The following is a 9,421-nucleotide window of genomic DNA, read 5'->3' on the forward strand; positions in this document are numbered from 1 at the left end:
CAGTCCCTAGTTTAAACACTCCTCCAACCTTCTAACCATCTTATTTCCCAGCACAGCTGCACCCACCCTTGGAGATTCAGCCCATCCCTAATGTAGAGCCTGTAGCTGACAGCATAATCTGCCCAGGAATCCAAATCCCTCCGTCCCACATCAACTCTGTAATCACTTGTCTACCTCCCTAATTTCCTGCTGACTTTCTGGTGTGGCTCATGTTACAGGTAGTATTTCTGAGAAAACTACCTTGGAGGACCCTGCCCTGAAATTAGATCCTAGGTCCCTTAAATATTTTTTAATGATAGCATCCCCCTCATCTGCCAACTTTGCAAACTTGTTTGTGTGTGCCAGATCAGGACTAGCCTCCTTCGATCTTCCCAATATCTTCCCCAGCGAGAGTGTGCTCAGTGAGCAGCAAACTCCTTTCCATATCATCAGTGGATCTCAGTGTTGCCAGACGTTCATCTAGATCCAGGATCTGGGCTTCCAAATGTGCAATGTGCATGTATCCTGTGCATTAGTATCAACCCTCGATTGGCTGTTTAAGGACTGCATACATGGCACAAGGTGTACACTGGACAGCATTGCCAAGCCTGGAGCACATTACAGTGGGGATCTACAGTTTAACTAAATTCAAACAAAATTCAACTAGATCACACTCCTCACGTCTCCGCCCTTTCACACTCAATTACATGTCTCCTCCCGTTCGTACCCACTTACGTGTCTCCACCTGTTTGCACTCACTCATGTGTCTCCACATCACACACACAGCTCTACTACATCCATCCTGATCCTCACCCATCACACACACACAGCTCTACTATATTCATCCTAACCCACACATCACACACAGCTCTACTCAATCCATCCTGATCCTCACACACCACACACACAGCTCTACTATATTCATCCTAACCCACACATCACACACACAGCTCTACTATATCCATCCTCTGACTTCCTGTGGGTGGGTGTGGTTATCTGTGTACAGTTGCTAGAGGCTCCAAGACTCCCTGTTACCTCGAGGGTCTGGGACTTTTGCTCTCTCTTACCCAGGGCTATGGTTTGAGGGAGATGCACTAACCTCACTCTCCGGAGTAGGCGAGCAGAGGGTGAGAATGTATTGCAACCAGCAACTGAGGAGGGACTGAGGAGATCTAGCCAGAGACACAGTTATGTGTCCCCTGAAGACCATCCGAGGTGGCCATTAGGCTAACCAGGGAGGGGGACGGCGGCTCTCTGGGACTTTGGCTGCAGGAAGTTGCCATAAAGGTCCTGCTAGAGATAGGCCACATGCTTCTGGGGAAGAACCCAGTCCTACCATTAAAAACGAAGGGGGGAGGGGGTGGGAACACTGCAGCCTTTGGGAGGATGTTAAACATTTTGCCTCCAGAATATCTGTAGGAACCCAGGAGTACCGTGAGGCTAATGGTACCATCAGAAGGCTCTAGAAAGAGTTACAGGCAGCCAGGTTTCTGGCCAACAACTCAGGTAAGTCAGTGAGGGCTCAATACAACCAGGCCATCCAGCAATTAAAGAGAGAGATCCTCACCCTGGTTGAGGGGAGAACTACCATATTTAAGAGTGCACGTCCTTTTGCAGAAAAGGTAGGGAATGATGAATGGTTTGAAGTGTCTGGCTGGGGTCTGTTATGATATGAAGGACCAAGTGTCCAATATGGAGCAGGCCTCTGCCAGAGAACTGCAGACAGTGGATAGTCAGCAGTCCCTATGCAGTGAGCTTCCAGTCACACAAGTCTCTGTCATTTCAAGCTCGGACTTCTCCAGGAAGGAGGGTGAAGACAGCATCCCACCCTGGTTCGTAATAACAGAAGGAGTGATAGGCAGAAACGTGGTGTCTGACAGCAAGATCATTAAGTGTGGGGTCATCCACCATCAGGTGAACTAAGAAAAATATCAAAAAGGGCTGTGGAAAAAGTGGGGGTCACCAGGTATCGAATGGTCCCCAAAAGGGCCCTGCTGTGGGCCTAGGTAAGGGCTTTTCCCAGTGTCTGGTGATCCCAAAAGTTCAAGGAAGGTGGGCGGGTCATCTGGCATCAGGTGACCCCCAGAAAGGCCCTGTGGTAGGCTTAAAGAAAGGGGGTTGCTCGGTATCAGGTGATCCCCAGTATCCCAGGAAGCTGGAGGGGCGTCATCTGGCATCAGGTGGCCCCCAAAAAGGACCTGTAGTGGGACCAAAGAAAGTAGTTTGCCTGGTGCCAGGTAGGCCGATGGCTAATAGGGTGATGGAAAGTGGGGCAGAAGGCTGTGCAGAGGGTGTGGCTAAAGAATCCATTTCCCATCAGTGTTTTCAAGACATTTTTTGCTGGGAAGAGATCATCCATCCTCATCATGTGGGGATATTCGGTGTATCCTGTGTGGTGCTTCAGGGCACCTTTTCAGTCACTGTCCCTTCTCTTTTGTTAACACTGACCAAGCTCAGTTGGAGGGTCAGCAGGTCTGTCGGTCTGGGGGCAAGGCTGGTGGGGACAAGGAGGAGGAAGAGCTATGGGGTCTCAGCAGAGTGCCTGGCCAGCCCAGGGGGAAAGAGTAAGCTTAAAGAATCTGAGATAGCGGGGCGCACCACCATGCAAGGGGCAGAGACCACAAGGGATAGTGATGTGGATGAGAGAGAAAAAAGACAGAGAGAGAGGAGGTAGCTATCTATTCTTCCGCATGCTCCTGTAAAGACAGTGCAGATGAAGATGGCTAGGAATGACAAAAACAGAAGGGTAGGGGAAGAAGAAGGGGTTCTCCCTCTCTGGGAAAGCTCCTGCTACTGAGGCTCCAGGGGAGAGCGAGTTGGAGGAGGAGACCGAGAGACTGCAGAGGGAAGAGGGGTCCGCCTCTGGCGCCACTCTGTCATCAAATGAAGATGGCAGAGAATGGCTGGAAAAGAGGCGGAAAAAGGATGTGAAAAAGAAAAAAAAACAACCAGGTAAAAAGGAAATCTGCTCCTGCCCCGGGTCAGAGACTAATGGAAGGACAAACCGGCTCCCGTCTGGTGTCTCTTTCAAACCATTTTCAACCCCTTGAGGTGGAACCTGAATCTCCCTTGCGGGTGGGGGTGACGGGGGAACCAGAGAGGGGTGGGGAGGGGCCGGAGGATGTGACCCCCCTCCCATCCTTGGGAAGACTGAGTCCCAGGGGAGGGAGGAGGTACCAAAGCCACCAGACAAAAGTTTGGAGTCCCCTGAAGGTGAAGGGGCAACAATCGAGGGCATGGATATGTCAGAGTCATTAAAGAGAGGAGGAGAGGAATGTGGGTTTTCGGGTGAAGAAAGGGGAAGGGGTAAGATAAGAGTCGTCCAACCTTAATCACCTTAGATGGCAGCACTCAGTCCGTTGACGCTGGCGACCATTAATGTAGCCAGCATTAGGTCAAATACTGCAAGATTTATGGCCTTTGATTTTTTCAGCCGTGTTGAAGCTGATATTTTATTTTTGCAGGAGACCAGGCTAACAGATTTAGCCAGTAAATATCAGGCAAAGAGGAAGTGGACGAGTGGCCCTTCCTATTGGTCTCTTGCGGCCGAGCAGTATAGCGGAGTGGCGGTTCTTTTTAAAACCGCTGATGTCACATGCCGATGGGTGATTGAGGTGGAAATGGGGAGGTGTTTGGTCCTAGACGTCCTTGTGGGAGGTCAAGAGCTACGACTGATTAACATCTACGGTGCTCAAAGTCAATGTGAGCGAAAGGACCTTTTCACAAGGATTAAGCCCTATATTTTTCAAGCCAGTTGGTAGTCTTTGGTGGGGACTTCAATAACGTCACGAGGCTCTGCGATAGGGGAGGTACCAAATACAGACTGGATTATGATAGCGTCGCTTTGAATAGAATAGTCAGTGAGGCTCGCCTGGAGGACATCCACATCAGGCATGCCCCAGGCAACACGGTGTTCACCTTCCATCGAGGTAGTAGTAGGTCTAGGATAGACAGGTTTCTTTTAAAGGAGGAAGCTGTCTCCTCACCTTTATTGGTGGTGGAGGTGGAGTTCTCCGACCACTGTTTAATTATGTTTACTTTGAATGTTACAGATACCCCTCAGATGGGTAGAGGTTTATGGAAATTGAATACGGCCCTCCTGGAAGAAGCGGAGATAAGACAGTCCTTTTGAGGAGTTCCTTCAGAGCCAGATTCCGCTCATGGGCCTATGTAACAGTAAGTCAGAGTGGTGGGAGATTTTCAAGAAAAGGGCAGCGAGGTATTTCTGTGAGCTCTCTAACCTCAGATCCTTGTCTTGTTATCGTTTATATCAAGGACTGAGGAGGAAACTCGAGCGGCTTGTCTCGGCGGGGGGCAACCGTGAGGAAGTCTCCAGAGTGAAATCCCTGTTAAAAAGGTGCCAGTATGATAGGTACACATCCCTGGTTTTTGAGAGGGATTTCGGGAAATTCCGCTCGCCCGACCCCTACAGAAACTGTAGGATGTCAGTAAATAGTAAGATGGTTACAGGACTGATTGATAGTACAGGGTCTCTGAAGAGGTCCAGTTCAGAGATCCTGGAGGTAGTCAGATCCTACTACTCGGGCCTTCTGGCAGGGAAGGATCAAGATCGAGACAGGCTGTCGGCTTTCCTGGCTGAAACCATTCCTGAAGAGAGAGTGACCTCTGGGCTTGACGTTTTGACAGACGCTATCAGAGAAGAGGAAGTGAGACTGGCCTTTGATGGGCTTAAGCTCAAGAAAACGCCAGGTCCGGATGGCTTATCATCCGAGTTCTACAAAACCTTTAAGGAACAGTTGGTTCCCCTATTGACTGAGGTATATAATGAGTGCCTTTCCTCGGGTACTCTGCCAGAGTCAATGAGGAGGTCAGCCCTGATCATCTTGTCAAAGGGTAAGGATCCGTCCCGGATTGAGAATTGGCGTCCCATAGCGCTGCTCAATACGGACCGGAAGATTTTGGCTAAGGTGCTGTTTAATCGTTTGGTGCGTTTTGCACCGGAGCTGCTTTCGGGTGATCAGCACTGTTCTGTTCCAGGCCGAAGCACATTTAGTGCTGTGCTGAGTGTCCGGGAGGTTGTGGAGCAGGGCAGGGCTGGGAACTGGAGAGGGTTCTTGCTGTCCTTGGATCAGGCAAAGGCTTTTGATAAGGTTAACCATGAGTACCTCTGGTCGGTGCTTTTGAAATATGGTCTGCCGGTAGGGTTTGTCAATTGGTTAAAAACTTTGTACAAAGGGGCTGAGAGTTTCCCGCTGGTGAACGGTTGGGCTGGGCGCCCCTTTTTTGTGGGATCCGGGGTTCGTCAGGGCTGTCCCTTAAGCCCCCTGCTATACGTGTTTGCGATCGACCCATTTTTAAGGAGGTTGGGTTGTGGGCCGTTGGCGGGGGTTGGGGTGGGCCTGGGGGACTCTGGGCCGGCACTAAAGGTGGTGGCCTACGCCGATGATGTCACGATTTTCGTCTCTGCTCGCGAGGAGGCGGGATGGGTGATGTCGGAGGTTGTGGAGTATTCAGAGGTAACTGGATCCCAGCTCAACTGGGATAAGTGTGGAAGTCTGTGGTTGGGAGAAGGAGACCCTGATTTTAGTCTCTCGGACACCCTCCCAAGACCCCAGGAGTCATTAAAAATTCTGGGCATCCATTTTGGCCAGGGAAATTATCCCGAGACAAATTGGGAAGGCAGACTAAAAGATGCCAGTCAAAAGGTGGACTAATGGAAGGGATGGTCTTTGTCCCTGAGGGAAAAGGTGAGCCTCATCAAAACCTTCCTGCTCCCCTTATTTATCTATCTAGGCAGCGTGTGCATCTTGCCAGAGTCTTCTTGGACACGGATCTATAGCCTGTTCTTCCAGCTGTTATGGGACAACAGGCTGAACCTAGTGAAGCGAGAGGTTACATACCGCCCAAGGAGACTAGGGGGATTGGGTATGGTCAATCCCGTGGTGTTTTTAGTCAACACCTTCTTGAAGATTAATCTAGTCAACTTCCGCAATGAGGAAAGGGCTCCTTGGTGGGTAGTTTCCTCTAAGTCATGGTTTCGGCCCTTTCTCCAGGATTGGGTGAGAGGAGGGCGAGTGAAAGACCTACGCACGCCGCACGGACATCTCCCGGCTTACGTTACTCCGGCTCTGAAGCTTATCCGTCGATGGGGCTTGGGGGCTGTGGAGGTTGAGACTCTCTCGAGGAGGTTCCTTGATAGGAGGGTCCTGACCTCCCGTTTCCAAAAGCCATTGGCCCTCAAGGACTGCCCAGGCCAGGACCTGGAGGGTGGGTTGGTTTTGTTAAATTCAGTGAGGGTCCCTATGAAGTTTTGGGATTTGGCCTGGCGCTCTTTCCACGGAAAGCTGTATGTGAGGGACAATCTGAAGTATAGGAGCACGGAGGAAAGAAATTGCCCCCGTGAGGAGTGTGGCTCTACGGTGGAAACCATGGAGCATTTCCTACTTCAATGTCCCTTCAATACAGAGGTATATAGAAGGGTGGGGATTTCCATCGGCTGGCCCCGGCTGGCTGGACTCTCCTATTCCGAGTGTGCATATGGAGCTTTCAGAGTTCTGGGTGGCCGGGATAAATGCACGTTATATTTAGTCAGCCTAGTGGTTAGATATTTCACGTGGCACGCAAGGTGTCTAGTTTCGACGCGTCAGAAAATCCTCCCGGTGGAAGTAGTATGTAGGGGCATTCTTGATGACCTGGGGAAGGTACGTTCTTGGGAGGGCAGCAGGTTGGGAGCGCCAAAGGCATCTCGGTTATGGAGGGGCCTTTCTTTTACGGTGCCCTAGCCTGTTTCCCTTTCCGATTCCTGGTGGTGGGCTGGTTTTTCTCACACTAATAGCTTTTTGTTTTGTTTTAAGTACAAAAGGAGAAATAGGGCTTGCAAATGACTGAACCAGGACTCAATGGTAAGACGGTGATGGTAAGAGGGTGAAGGTCATTTTCTTTATAGTGAAGAGAATTAAGTGTGTAACAAAATTTAATTAAATTATATTGAGGGGGGGAAAAAAAAATAAAAAATAAAAAAAAATAAAAAAAATAATAAATTATATTTTGTGTATATATGTATATAATATGCTGTAAATATTAGATTAGTTATTGTGTTGGGAAAAAAAAAATATATATATATATAAATAATAATTTTGTAAGTAGGTTATAGTATAACTACGTAGGGAAACAGAAAATTGTATAAATAATGTAAACATTTCATGTTAACTTCTTTTCATCTCTTAAGGGCCCGGCATAGCGTAGGGGGGTTTATGAGGGGAATGTTCTAGGTGGTACTGTTATTTCATTTCAAATGGGAAAAAAAAAATCTAAAGCCAGTTTATTTGTTTTTTTTTCTGGGGAACGTATACTGGCATTGCTGATTTGTCTGGCATCGAGGATCTTCTGGCACCAGAGAGTCCATGGGCAGTAAGGGAAGATACGGACAGAAAAACTAAAGCAGGAGAAGAGGCAAAGAACAAAAGAGAAGCTCAAGAAAGGTCAAGAGAGGATGAGGAGGTCCTTATTTTTCTGTTTTGTTCAGAAGAAGCAAGCTTCCTGAGCGGACATTGTACGGACTGGAATACACATGTTGTGTTAATTTGTGTTTGATGCTCCAAACTGTGGAGAGAGACAGATTTTTGTTTTGACAATTACTGTTATGTTTCCTAATTTTATAATAAAATAGAGTTCCATCCATCCTGACCCTCACACATCACACACAGCTCTACTCCATCCATCCTGACCCGCACACATCACACACAGCTCTACTCCATCCATCCTGACCCCCACACATCACACATACAGCTCTACTCCATCCATCCTGACCCCCACACATCACACACAGCTCTACTCCATCCATCCTGACCCCCACACATCACACACAGCTCTACTCCATCCATCCTGACCCGCACACATCACACACAGCTCTACTCCATCCATGCTGACCCCCCACACATCACACACACAGCTCTACTCCATCCATCCTGACCCCCACACATCACACACAGCTCTACTCCATCCATCCTGACCCCCACACATCACACACACAGCTCTACTCCATCCATCCTGACCCCCACACATCACACACAGCTCTACTCCATCCATCCTGACCCCCACACATCACACACAGCTCTACTCCATCCATCCTGACCCCCACACATCACACACAGCTCTACTCCATCCATCCTGACCCCCACACATCACACACACAGCTCTACTCCATCCATCCTGACCCCCACACATCACACACACAGCTCTACTCCATCCATCCTGACCCCCACACATCACACACACAGCTCTACTCCATCCATCCTGACCCCCACACATCACACACACAGCTCTACTCCATCCATCCTGACCCCCACACATCACACACACAGCTCTACTCCATCCATCCTGACCCCCACACATCACACACACAGCTCTACTCCATCCATCCTGACCCCCACACATCACACACACAGCTCTACTCCATCCATCCTGACCCCCACACATCACACACAGCTCTACTCCATCCATCCTGACCCCCACACATCACACACAGCTCTACTCCATCCATCCTGACCCCCACACATCACACACAGCTCTACTCCATCCATCCTGACCCACACACAGCTCTACTCCATCCATCCTGACCCCCACACATCACACACACAGCTCTACTCCATCCATCCTGACCCCACACATCACACACACAGCTCTACTCCATCCATCCTGACCCCCACACATCACACACACAGCTCTACTCCATCCATCCTGACCCCCACACATCACACACACAGCTCTACTCCATCCATCCTGACCCCCCACACATCACACACACAGCTCTACTCCATCCATCCTGACCCCCCACACATCACACACACAGCTCTACTCCATCCATCCTGACCCCCACACATCACACACACAGCTCTACTCCATCCATCCTGACCCCCACACATCACACACACAGCTCTACTCCATCCATCCTGACCCCCACACATCACACACACACAGCTCTACTCCATCCATCCTGACCCCCACACATCACAGACACAGCTCTACTCCATCCATCCTGACCCCCCACACATCACAGACACAGCTCTACTCCATCCATCCTGACCCCCCACACATCACACACACAGCTCTACTCCATCCATCCTGACCCCCACACATCACACACACAGCTCTACTCCATCCATCCTGACCCCCACACATCACACACACAGCTCTACTCCATCCATCCTGACCCCCACACATCACACACACAGCTCTACTCCATCCATCCTGACCCCCACACATCACACACAGCTCTACTGCATCCATCCTGACCCCCACACATCACACACACAGCTCTACTCCATCCATCCTGACCCCCACACATCACACACACAGCTCTACTCCATCCATCCTGACCCCCACACATCACACACACAGCTCTACTCCATCCATCCTGACCCCCACACATCACACACACAGCTCTACTCCATCCATCCTGACCCCCACACATCACACACAC

Source organism: Eleutherodactylus coqui, chromosome 5 (assembly GCF_035609145.1).
Source record: "Eleutherodactylus coqui strain aEleCoq1 chromosome 5, aEleCoq1.hap1, whole genome shotgun sequence".
Taxonomy (NCBI): Eukaryota; Metazoa; Chordata; class Amphibia; order Anura; family Eleutherodactylidae; genus Eleutherodactylus; species Eleutherodactylus coqui.